Source organism: Nasonia vitripennis, chromosome 4, assembly GCF_009193385.2.
Source record: "Nasonia vitripennis strain AsymCx chromosome 4, Nvit_psr_1.1, whole genome shotgun sequence".
Classification (NCBI taxonomy): domain Eukaryota; kingdom Metazoa; phylum Arthropoda; class Insecta; order Hymenoptera; family Pteromalidae; genus Nasonia; species Nasonia vitripennis.
Window position 1 is genome coordinate 24,364,591 of NC_045760.1, and position 13,636 is coordinate 24,378,226.

The 13,636-nt window shown below is 36.3% G+C and overlaps 1 protein-coding gene across 6 annotated transcripts in view; it reads right to left on the reverse strand.

Annotated features, from left to right (window-relative positions):
• Window positions 1–13,636, reverse strand: part of LOC103317603 (nuclear receptor subfamily 2 group E member 1) — a 628,264-nt gene that overhangs the window by 515,404 nt on the left and 99,224 nt on the right. The gene's annotated exons all lie outside the window — the stretch shown is intronic.

Consider the following 13,636-nt stretch of genomic DNA (forward strand, 5'->3'; position numbering starts at 1 on the left):
CGCGTTTTACGAATTAATGCAATCTTGTCAATAGTTTAATATCATAGTTCATTATCATCATAGTTCAATAGCATATATGCCAAAATGGCGCCGGGCCGAAACCAGCCTCCTGACAAGTGTCGCGGTAATTTTGCATGTTGCAAACAAAAACCTGCAACAACCGCAGTGTGCGTGATCTGTGATGAGGCATATCACCTTAGCTGCCTTAAGAACAAGAATGAAAACTTTAAATTCATTGGTAATAACCTTATAGTATGCTCTGAACACAGTGATTGGAACATAACCTCAAAAATTGATGAGGATGTCCTGAGTGAGTCAGCATCACTTTTAATTGCACAGATTAAACTAAAAAAATTAGAAGATGTGAGGAATGACCTTCTGGCAGAAACTAGTAACAAGACTCAAGACTTGCAAGAAACTGATTCCATAGATGAAAGTGATCTTGAACTGCTGAAAACGGAAAACATGCTGTTAAGGAGATTAGTTAGTGAATTAACTGAGAAAAATGACCTTCTAAAAGAAAAATTACAAAACACCAGAAGTAAAACTGACAACAATGTCCTTACATACTCAGATGCCATGAAGTACTCTAGACCAATCCATAAAAAAATTCCTAAAATATCCGTAAGAAAAAACAACAACAGTAATATAGATGTTATGAAGTCAGTTATTGAATGTCTAACAGCTGAAAAAAAAACATCCAAACAAAGATCATCTACGTAAATAAAAATGAAGAAGTCATTATAAGCTGTCTTAATGAGAATAGTGCGGTATTGACAGAGACAGTACTAAAGGAAAAACTAGAGGATCAATGTGATGTCATGAAAAATGAACTCAACAACCCGAAAATTAAGATAGTAGGTATAGATAATCACGCAAATGTGGACATCAAGGATATTGAAAAGGACATAAACGAAAGGAACTTCAGTTATTTTGAAAAGGGAGGACAAGTCCTACACATGTATAAGAATAATTATAATAGCTTGAGTACGGTCATAATGGAAGTCCCAGCTGACATCTACAAGCATATAAAAGAAAATAATAACAAAGTTTTTGTTGGATATCAGCAATGCAAAGCCTATGATTTGGTTAACGTTTGCCCATGTTTCAAGTGCGGTAGATTTGGACACAGTGCCAGGAAATGCCAAAATGAGTTTCTGTGTTTGAAATGTTCCGGGAAGAATAATACGTGTAATTGTGATAAAGATTATGCTAAGTGCATTAACTGTCACTATAGTAACACAAAATACAAGTCAAAGTTAGACACGAAACATCATACTTATGACTCTAACTTGTGCAGCATCTTGAAAAAGAAAATTGACAGATATATTGACTCTATTGATTACCCGATAAAACCTACTCTACCTGAAACTGAATCGATCTATCACAGCATAGAATTGGCAAACAGGCGTAAAGTATCCATAGAGGCTAATAATGTCGTAGATAGTGAACAACAGGAAAATGACACTCCACGCAACAAAACAAAGCCAGAAACTGAACACAACAGAAGACCAATCACAAGACGTGATCCACAAATTCCACTGAACCATCTAAAACCGCAATCCTCTGCATTGTCACCAGCCAACAAGAGTGATAAAAACAAGATCAAGAAATAGGTAAAAATGAATATTTTTGATTATTTGGATAGGTTTCAAAATGAATCGATGCAAAAAGAACGGACATGCGGTAATATTGAAAATTTTAACAAAGCTATAAACAATAAGAAGGACTTTATCATGCATGTAAACATTCGTAGTATGAATGCAAATTTTGATAAGCTGAAAATTTTAATAGAAAGTTTAGCTATCAAACCAGCGATTATGATATGTTCAGAAGCTTTTGAGCAAGTTAATTATAATTTCTATCAACTGAATGGTTCAGATTATGAATATAAAACTTATTATAACGAAAGTAGGATAAACAGGAATGATGGAGTCTTTGTTTTTGTCAATAGCAATCTAGTCCAAAATACCAAAGTCATTGAAGCAGGGAGAATTAAAATAATAAATACTAGAATAACCTTAAATGAAAAAGTGGTCTTGAAATATCAGCCATGTATAGGTCACATGGGATACCGAAAACAGAATTTATACTAGATCTTAATAAATACTTAATTTAAAAAAAAAATGTAAAGAATCACTTAGTCATAGGTGATTTTAATATTGACCTGCTAGACTGTGATCATTATAGCCAAGATTTTCTATGTAACTTCCTTGATAAGGGATTTATTCAGGGTTTTGTTGGTATTACAAAGCCAGCTATCGGTAGAGCTAAAGGATCATGTATCGACAACATTTTCATTAAATCTCACAACATTAACACAGCCACATACAAGCTTAAGCATGATCTAACAGATCATTACCCGATTATCATAGCTGTAAATAAGCTAAAGACAGTAACTAAAGAACCGTATGTTTTCTTAAACTACAAAAAGATAATAAATAACGCTAATTCAAGAAACTGGGATGAAATTAGTTCGATACCTGATCCAAACTTGGCTGTAGAAAAATTGTTAAATGAAATCAAGCAATGCGTAGAATCGTCAAAAACAACAAAAAAGGCTAATAGACAAAATGGTAGAAAAAACTGGATTACCGACGCAATAATAAGATCATGTGAAACCAAAGAATTTTTGTATAATTTGTGGCAACTAGATGTGTAGAATAAACAGCTTAAAATACAATATAAAATCTATTCTAAAATCTTGAATAAGGTAATTACCGATGCCAAAATGAAATATGAATTGAATCTAGTGCAGAATAATTACAACAACCAAAAAAAACTATGGGAAATAATAAATACAAAAATCGGTAAAGTTAAAAAATCTAATGATGCCATAAATGATATAAAGGTTAATGATAGGAAAATTACAGACAAAGTCGAAATAGCTCAAAACATGAATACTTTCTTCTGCGAAATTGGGAGAAAATTAAGTGCAAATATCGTGAAACCTGTTAACGCAGAACTTAGGCTACCTGACATGAATCCTATGTCGATTTTCTTAAAGCCAACCAGTATGGCTGAAATAATAAGTATAATCAATACGCTAAAACTGAAAAATGGGGGATTTGATAAGATAAATACCAAGACTTTAAAATTGCTATGTAATCATATAGCAGGTCCTCTGACCCATATTTTCAATAAGTGTATTGAAAAAGCGGTATGGCCTGATGCTCTAAAGAGTGCTAAAGTAGTGCCGATTTATATATCAGGCGAAAAACATAAGATCACGAATTACACCGGCAAACAAAATAAGAAAAAAATATAAACGAAAGCAACTTTTCTCTGTACACAAGGAAGATATTATGTTTTTTATATATATATATATATATATATATATATATATATATATATATATATATATATATATATATATATATTATATAAGTGATTAAATAAGATTTTTTACAATTTTTCGGTATCTTTTTCCATTTTAGGAAAGTTTTGATATGACATTTTAATCGGTTTAAACTGTTTCTTCTCAGTTTGACCTTGAACTGACCTTGACCCTGACGTGATGGGGCCAAACTGATTCCGGATTTGGATTCAGCGACCAAAAAAAACATGAATATATAGCATTTTAATTTTTTTAACTGTTACTTCCCAATTTGACCTCGAACTGACCTTGAACCTGACGTGATCGGGTAAAACTGACCACAGATTCAGATTCTGCGACCAAAAAAACATAAATGTATGGCATTTTTATTTCTTTTAACCATTTCTTCTCAGTTTGACCTCGAACTGACCTTGAACCTGACGTGATCGGGTAAAACTGACCCCAGACTCAGATTCTGCGACCAAAAAAACATAAATATATGGCATTTTAATTTTTTAAACCTTTTCTTCTTAATTTGACCTCCAACTGACCTTGACCCTGACGTGATGGGGCCTAACTGACCTTATATTCAAATTCAGCGACCCGAAAAACATAAAGATAGATAGGTCTGATTTCTCGCGCAGACAACTTTTTTTATTTTGTATGCCGGTGTTATCGACCTATCTCTCTTATATCTAATGTTGCAAAAATTCTTGAGCGAATTATGTATAATAGAATAAATGATTTTGTAGTGCGACGTTGCAAACGTCGCAGCCGCGTCGATACGAGGAATCTCGTTCGATGCGGCCAAGCTCTGAGTGGGCGGAAGAAACAATCGAGTTGGATTGTTGTTGTCGGTGCCAGCCTGACCTAGAGTTCGAGGAACGGGCCGGCTAACCGTCCACGTTAGCGCGAGAGTGAGCATCGTTGGCGCGAGAGTGAGCCTCGACGGCGCGCGCGCTGATTGGTCCTCCGCATGTCGCGAGCCAATCAGCGGGCGCCGATGTGCGACTCGCTATCCGCGCGGACTGCCAGCCAATCAGGCGCGAAAGGAAGATGCGCGGGCCCGACGAGCGCGAGTGGAGAGTGAGCGCGAGAAAGAGCGGGAAATCGGGGAGTTCTCTCACGACTGTCGACGGAGTACGTCGACGTGCGAGAGAGATACGTGGCCTCCTCTGTTACGAGGAGAATTGGGAGAGTCTCCCGAGGTTGTGCGAGTATGCGAGAGTGTGAGAGAGTCATAGGTGCAGCGCGTTGGCACGAGCAAGTGCCGACACCCGGACGAGCCAGCAACCATCTGCACGAGAGGAAGGAAGCTAGCCAGTCCGCCATCATTGTCCGGAGGACCAGAGCAACCAGCAGCCTTGGCGTGGGAGAGCCGAGGAAGCTAGCCGTCACCAGGTCCACGAGAGTCAGGGAGGCGCCGGCGGGAGCACCGACGGACGTCCACCAGGGAGAGAGCGAGTAAGAAAGTATTAGAGAGAGAGAGAGAGAGAAAGAGAGAGAGAGAGAGAGAGAGAGAGAGAGAGAGAACAGTGCGAGGAGACGCGTGTGCGTGAGATAGAGACAGCGCAAGAGAAAACCCTATAGCTGCGCGGCTGCAGCAGGTCGGGCTTGCCACAAGCAGGAGGCATAGCCCGCGCGCCAGAGAGAAAGAGAGAGAGAGAGAGAGAGAGAGAGAGAGAGAGAGAGAGAGAGAGAGAGAGAGAGCGTCAGCCGTCAGCGGACTGAACCTGGGCCTGTGGCCAGCAGTCTGCTGCACGAGCGTGGCTCGTGTTTGAGCGTCCCAGCGTAAGCCCTGCGTGGCTAAACTGTGCGCGGGAGGCACTACAGCCACCGTGTTGTAGGGAAGGGCTGGGCGAAATACATGTGCAATAAAACTTAACCATTGTGTGTGATCATTTTCCCCTCTCCCTAGCGTTCTCCCAAACGTGATGATCGCGGTCAAATCCTACGTTTAGAAAAATCCTAGTGCATGCGAGGCTCTAGGTGTTGCGCACCTGTGTTGGGAGGCACAGCGTCGTAGTAGAAAAGAGTAATATAATTTCTAAGCAACAATTTGGTTTTATGAGAGGAATTGGTACGAAGGATGCTCTGAACTACCTAACCAATGTATTATATAATAATATCGATAAGAGTAAGCCTACGATAATAACCTTTCTTGACCTGGCGAAGGCTTTTGATACTGTTGACCACAGTATACTACTGGCCAAATTATATCGTATTGGAATCAGGGGTCAAGCGTTGGATCTCCTTTCCAGCTATCTAAATGACAGATATCAAGTAGTCAAAATAGACGGTAATGAAAGTGATAGAACTTTAGTTAACACAGGAGTCCCGCAAGGAACGATATTAGGACCGCTACTATTTATCCTGTATATTAATGATGTCTTAAAGGAGATTCCCCCCGAGTCCATAATTTCTTATGCAGCTGATACTGCTATTATAGCTACAGGTAAAGACTGGATAGAAGCTCAAGTAAACATGAACAATTTCTTAAGTGTAATTGCCGAGTGGCTGGCAGTAAACAAGTTGTCCTTAAATGTAGGAAAAACAGTGTGCATGACTTTTGGAAGTAATATTGAAAGCGTACCAGCTCAGATAAATGTTAAAATTCTTGATAAAAGTATAACTAGGGTGGAGAACTTTAAATATTTAGGAGTTGTCTTTGATAGTAATCTAAAGTGGGATAACCACATGCAATATATAGTTGGAAAAACTAAATACCTAGTCTATATTTTTTATAAAATCTCTAAATCAATGCCCATAGAGACTCTCAGAATGATTTACTACGCTTTTTTTCATAGTATTATAACTTATGGCATCATAGCTTGGGGCGGTGCATATAGGAATAGCCGAGACCAAGTTCAAAAATTACAAAACAAAATTTTAAAAATCATCAATAATAATAACTTTTTGTTATAAGACAATCCATTAAATATAGGACAACTGTTTGCTTTCGAAGCTCTTAAACTACACTACTATGATCTCAAAGAAAAATTCTTAGCATCAGATAGTGTTACTAGGAATAGAAGTATTATTATACCAAAAACAAATAAGAGAATCAGCAATAAGAACAGCTATATGAAAGCAATTAATGTATATAATGAGCTTCCTAATCGACTAAAAGTATTAAGTATAAATAAATACCCTCAAAAGAAAATCATAAAAGACTGGATACAATACAACTGTTAGAAAAATAATTAAAGAAAAAAATTGTTTCTGTATGCAATACACAAATTTGTTATTAGAAGCTAATGCCAAATGTATATATATCTTAGTTTTAAGTTTTAATTTTAAGTTTTGTTTATATTTTTCTTTTTCCTTTGTAACCAGACTGCGAACAGGTAATTTTATTTACCTCTGCAGGTTTCCAGGTATGAAATACATACCTTGTAAATTTCTTCTGGTAATAATAAATAAATAAATATCATATATTTTACGCTTAAGTAGGCAAGATAGTTTATACAAATATGAGTTTTCTATCTTTAGTACGCAAGCTTATTAATAGAAAATTGAGTTATCCATCTCATCTAACTAAAACCGGATTATAACGACATTACAGTAGCTGCGCGTTTTTACGAATTAATGCAGTCTTTTCCAGAATTTATTGCCTACAGCCATGAATTGCTACGTTGATCGTTTCGCACTAAGCTTCTAATAAGCGTTTGCACTTATTGAAGACCACGCATAGTTGGTATAATAAAGTCGGTATGATCCGGTAACACTATATTATTAAAAAGTTGACTAGCAATAATATGATTCCAAAATATCGTTTTATTCCGTACACAAGATAGTTAACTTAAATGATTCCATTATTTTAACTATTAGATATATGGTTTACTTCGTAAAATATTTCTCACCAAGCATTTGATAAGACTTTGCTTTGATTGGTACAGCCGCGCAGTTGTTTAGTCGCAAAGTCGCTATGATCAGGTGACTTCGCATAATTTAGAATTAACGAGCAGAATTCTTCATTATCCAGTTTATCGAGCTTTGATAATCTAATATTAACTTTTTTCTTCATACCTAGAAATTCTTTGACGTACAGACAAGACTTGCTATGTTCATTTTTTTGCACTAAGCTTCTGATAAGCATTTTCACTTATTGTTGACCACGCATAGATGGTATAATAAAGTCGGTAAATTCTGGTAACACCATATTATTAAAATATTGACTAGCAATAACATGATTTAAAAATGTCGTTATATTTCGGATTATTAATCCACAAGATATTTAACTTGAATGTCTCTATTATCATGACTATTAGATTTAAGTTTTACTCCGTAAAATATTTCTCTCGAAGCAATTGTCAAAACTTTCCATTGATTCGTAAGTCCGTGCAGTTGTAATGTCGCAAAGTCGCTATTATCAGGTAACTTCGCTTTTTTTAGAATTTACGAGAAGAATTCTTCATTATCCGGTTTATCAAGCGCTAATATTCTAATATTAACTTTTCTCTGCATACCCCAGAATTTATTGCCTACAGCCATGAATTGCTATGTTCATCGTTTCGCACTAAGGTTCTGATAAGCGTTTGCACTTATTGATGACCACGCATAGTTGGTATAATAAAGTCGATATAATCCGGTAACACTATATTAGTAAGAAGTTAATAAATAATCATATGTTTTTAAAATGTCGTTATAATCTGGTTTTTTAATACACAAAATAGTTAACTTAAATGTCAGTATGGCATAAATGTATAGGGGGAGACTTTAACGACGTGCACCGACACCATTATTAGAGGAAGCGAAATTCATACCATAACTAATGTACTTTTAAACATTATCCAGTTTGTGCTCATTTGGGCCATTCGTTCCTTTGGAATCTTACGGTCAGTCAATTATGGACTCCCTACTATACGTAGGTATTATAAAGGTATATAGAAGGTCTAAAACTATCAGAATAAAGGTAATTATTGCTAAGAATGGTAAAAAGTTTGATTTATTTATATAAGTATTTATAAATTTTTAATGAATAATTTTGATTTTAATTTCAAAGGTTTTGTACCCCCTTAAAATTCTAGCAGCAGATAACTTTTTTATGGTTAATCACCAAATACAATTTAGAAGCATTTGACTACATTGTTTTAGAGATATAAGGAATTAAAAGATTTAAAAAAAATTGAAACCTTGATATCTTAAGAACCAGAAGTGTTTGAAAGCTGCGCAATGAAGTCTGCCAAAACACATAAAATATCTCCTTTTTCCCAAAATTTCAAAAATAAGTGGTCAAATCACTTGAAATTTTAATGGGAGATAGTTTGGCACGTGACCCATCGATATGATTGTTTTCGTGAAGTTATGATGTTTAGTTTCAGAGATATGAATTTAAAAAAAAAATCACCTTTTTTATTTTATCTGCTGAACAAAGCGGTCGATCCCGAGGACCAAACGAGGAAAAAAAGTTAATTTTATTCTCTTTCAAATGCATTTTAGCTGATTTTTTTGTTACAATGGAATGATTAAAAAAACGCAAAATATTGTTTTTCAAAAATCAAAAAATGACCATAAAAAAATTAGTTGAGTAAATAAAAAATAACTATTTTTCCCGAATTCAGAATCCAAAAATAGATATGCATGTCAAATTAAATAGATATGGACGGAGTAGTTCAAGAAATATTACGGTTTACACACACACACACACACACACATCCATACGCACATCCATACGCATATTTTCTAAAAACACTTGATTTGAACTCCTAACGCACCAAAAAGTATTTTCTAGAAGTTTTGACGAAACTCAAAATTCTACTATTACAAAGCCTCCTTTAGGAGGAAGCAAAAGTTTGTCAAGTACTAGTAAATCTAGCAAGCAATGTATTTCATTGAAGAACGGTGACTCATTTTTCTCGAAATCAGGAGATATATTGAATTTGATACGTACAAAAATTGAAAGCTTGGAAGCTGATATGAGATCATACTTTAGATGACCTCATTAGTTCTACTCCGAAACCTGCAGTAACAATTGATATTTCTCAAGCAAATAAATCCAGCGAAACACAGAAAAGACGCTCTTATAACATGTCTGTTGAAGATGAAGCCTGTAGCTTTTTACGTGTCAAAAAATAGGTTATTAATACTTATGAGAATCAATTAAGATGGTCATATAACATGCCCGATGAGAATACTATTGTGATCTCTGAGGATGAGCCTTTTGATTCATCTGGATAAGAATCTCCGGTACGTGTAATTGAACTTATAGAATATAAATACTAAACTCAATGAAAAAGTCGTTAAGATACAATATTTTACAGATACTGAGCTATAATCATCAAATTCAATGAAAAGAAAAAGTCGTATTCTCTACTCCGATGAAGTAAACAATAAATATATACGTGAATGATATAGTAACGTGATACAACAATGTATATTTAAATCATTCTTTTAATAGTTTTAGGAAAACGATGAAAATAATAGTATTTTTTCTGTGGAAGATAGTCTATCAAAAGTATCTACAGAAATCCGCAAAAGTGCTTTCGTAAAGAAATAGAAGAATCCCGAGGAAACGGTTGACGATTCTGCTTGGACATTACAGTATACCCACGCCGATGAAAAAAGCAATGTATGTATTTTATATAGAATTTTGATTCTTAAAGAAAACGATGCCCAATAACAAAGTTTTTAACGAAAACATCTGAGCCCTTGATACGTTCGACGATCCGAAAATACTTTGCCTTAAAAATGCCCGGGAAACATGCGATAAGCAAACGTTTTTAGCTCAGGCACTAATGAAGATAGTCTTCAAAAAAGAGGCACTGACTTCATGCTCGCTTAAAGGAAATCCAGCGAATGCCTCTAGAAATACCGAGAGCAGAAAAGGACTTCACGCCGGTGGAGTAAACGCAATCTTAGGTGAGCACTATACTCTAAGAATATGTTGTATAGAAATTGACGTGCTTGTACTCTTTTCAGTATATGTACGAACGTATGCTAAGCGCATGAGTTAGAAACCAATGGACGAACAAAACATTATCAAACGTATGTCTTATTGATTGAATTGAAGAATACGAAGAAGTACAATCAAGAGACAAAGTTCGAAGAAAAAAATTAATTTCAATTCAAAATTGTATTGCTATGTTACTATTAATATGCCATTTATTGTTATGTTTTATTCCATTAAATTTCTATGCTAAAAATTCAACAATTGTGTATAGATTGTATACAAATTCTATCTAATTGTATAGAATCATTATTGTATACAAATTATATACAATTTATATAAGAAAGATTTTATACAATTTCTATAAAATTTTTATAAGATTGTTTTACTTAGGGCCCTCCCCGCTTGTTACCCTGGCAAGAAAAATCAGGTGATTTATCACACAATCAATCACATGATGGATCACTTGAATTCTCATCACGTGATTTATCACTTGACTATTTGACGTGATTTCTCACATGATTGTATATTATTTGTTTGAATTAAAATAAATTAAATTATTTTATTTTTACTAAACAATTATGAAAAATATATTTGTTGCTAATTCAAATAAATTAACCACAAAAAAATGAATAAAAAACTTTGTCTTAACCGAGGATTGAACCCTGGTCCTCAACGCATTATCTTACTCACTGAGCCATTTTTATTTGTTCTAATAATGATGACTTGCAGATCATATAAGAATCTTAGTAATATATCATTTACGTGTATAAACTATCTGCTGTTATTTGATAAAATAAAGACAACAATTTTATTACATAATAAAAAAATTAATTTATAAAGTAAACATACGTATATTTTGTATTTTAATCCTTATAAATTGTAGTGATTCTTCTATACTAACACTGGTAGAAAATCCAAGAAAGCCAACAACGATCGCCTATTCACCAACTGTTGGCCCACGGTCTTGGCCAACCGCTGCCCAACCAAATCTATCTATTAGAAGCCTGCTCTGTGTGTATTAGCAAACATGCACTCTGCAGCTTACGCCGAGCATGCGCACTATAGTTACTCATGACGACTCGTGCGTAAACCTTTTCACATAACCCCAAAATTTAATAAAAGTTTATACTCACTTGAAGTCTAATTCTGCGATGTCAAAACCATATTATTGTTCGATGTTACGACCTAACCTATTCTGTAACGCGCTGAATGTATGAGTTTGAATGACGAACGCATGCACGCCCTTTTTCTAGGCCCAAAACACCATCACATTGGTAACCTTGAACTACGCCGTAGTTCTGGTCACCCTGCGCTAGCCTGCTTCATGGTCCTCCCTTGCTCTTAGATTTAAATACTTCAAAATCTTCGCCTTCTGGGCTGATTGATTCTATACGAATTCTATACGATTAAATCATGTCCATCGGGCTATCCGATTTGATTTGATTCAAATTGATAAATCGCGCCCAACGGGCTATACCAACTAAGTGCGGACAAAGTTTGTGTGTGTGAAACGTCACTGTTCGATTAACTAATTATCTCTGTGAATTTAATCTAGTGCTGTGCAATCAATAAATCTGAGTTTTTTATGCCGAAAGGCTTTTTCCCATGATTTTGTGTTTTTTTGAATTTAAACCTTTAAATCCATCTAAAAACGAAATCATTAAAATATAACTAAATTACTTAACCGCCTTAAAGTTAGCCACAATTATTCATTCGATCTAATGCTTGTTTATTAATAATAGAGTCATATTATTCAATTATTTGAGCAGACATTGTTGATTTATTATCTTGTTGTCCAAGTTTTAAAATTGGACGACCGTTGCCCAAGGGATAGTGTAAAAGCGTAACGAAATAAACGCGTCTGTTAGCCAATGGCTGCCGGAACTGTTAGCCAAACTTCATAAAATTGGCCGGCCGTTGGCGAATGGTTCGCGAACGTTTCTACCAGGGAAATATATATTATTTAGTAGTACAAATTCCTCTACCGGGGGTTGCCACATTGTCGAGTGCCCGGTTTTTAGGGCCTGGTGTGGGGACTCGTCCTGCGATTCTTCGTGGTCGCTTCGGCTTCGGTGACGGGGGCGTGACGTCCTGAACTCGGGTCATCCTGGCGTGGCGGCGAAATTGGGCTGATGCGGGATACCGCCTCTCGGGCTCAAGAGTAGCCTTCCTGGCAGGATCCCCGTAAACGGGCACTGCTGTCAGGCCTCTTCCCTGACCGAGGTCGAGCCTCAGGGTTCCCGAAGGCGACCTTTAGACTGGCCGGAGGCTAAGGGCAGCCCCCCATTGCGTTCGGGAGGAGGCGCAATGGGTATTTCATCCAACCCCTAATCCCAAGGTGTGAGCCATCGTGCTGAGGGGACTAGTTGGCCGCTGGGGTACTAGTCGGTTGCAATCGATACCTCGGGGAAACCTGGCGAAATCTCCGAGTATCTAGCCCTACTGCCACATGCGGGGCTCTGTGGTGGCGCACCTTTACTTCCCTAGCTACTCGTGGGACTTTTTATGGAACCTTACACAAAAAATTTAGATGAGAGAAGAAGGGGGAGTGAAGCTGAAGGCTACAGGACGGCACCGCCTAGTCAGCTGGAGGTGGAGCACCCCACCGCGAAACCGGAGGGGAAGAGTGTCAAGGGCAACACTGCCTATAATACTCTGACCCGATGGATTACTGGGTCAGCTAGCACCAGTAAAAACCTGAATAGTGACCCCACTGGGGTCTCAACTGCTGGGGGCTCTTCGCAGAACCCAACAGAGGTCGTACGGGTGGAAGCTCTGGGGAACCTTCGGGGAAATAATTTAATTTATTTTAATCAAAACAAATACTTTAATTTTATGAGTGATTTTGACGTGATTTCGAAGATGATTCATAATGTAAGAAATTACGCCGAATAGATACGTAAAAAATCATGCGATTTATCACGTGAGAATTCAAGTGATGTTTCACGTGATTGATAGTGTGATAAATCACGTGATTTTTCTCGCCAGGGTAAACACTGTACTTTTTTGACAAGTGCCTGAAGAGACCCGTTTTCATGCATATAGAGTAAATGGTAAGTTGCGGATTTTGAGTCGTAAGCTACTCTCTTTCAAAATTTTTTCGAAATTTTTCAAAAATTTAATTCTTTTTTGAAGTGTTTTTGAGTAGATGGGGCGAATGGCCATTCCCTCACGCACGCTCAAAATGAACAGCTTGCAATTCACTTTGGATGCATAGAAACGGGTATTTTTTATGCACATGTTAAGAAAAATAATATTCATCACTCGAAAAATTAAAATATTTTAATTTTTCTAAAAAGTCCTAATATAACGTGATGAGACTTTCGAAATCAGTGCATAACAAACTGACGTCGCAAATCACATTTCAAAATTACATAAAGAAATACGCAATTTTAATACATCACAAAATCAATATTTTCACCAGGGAT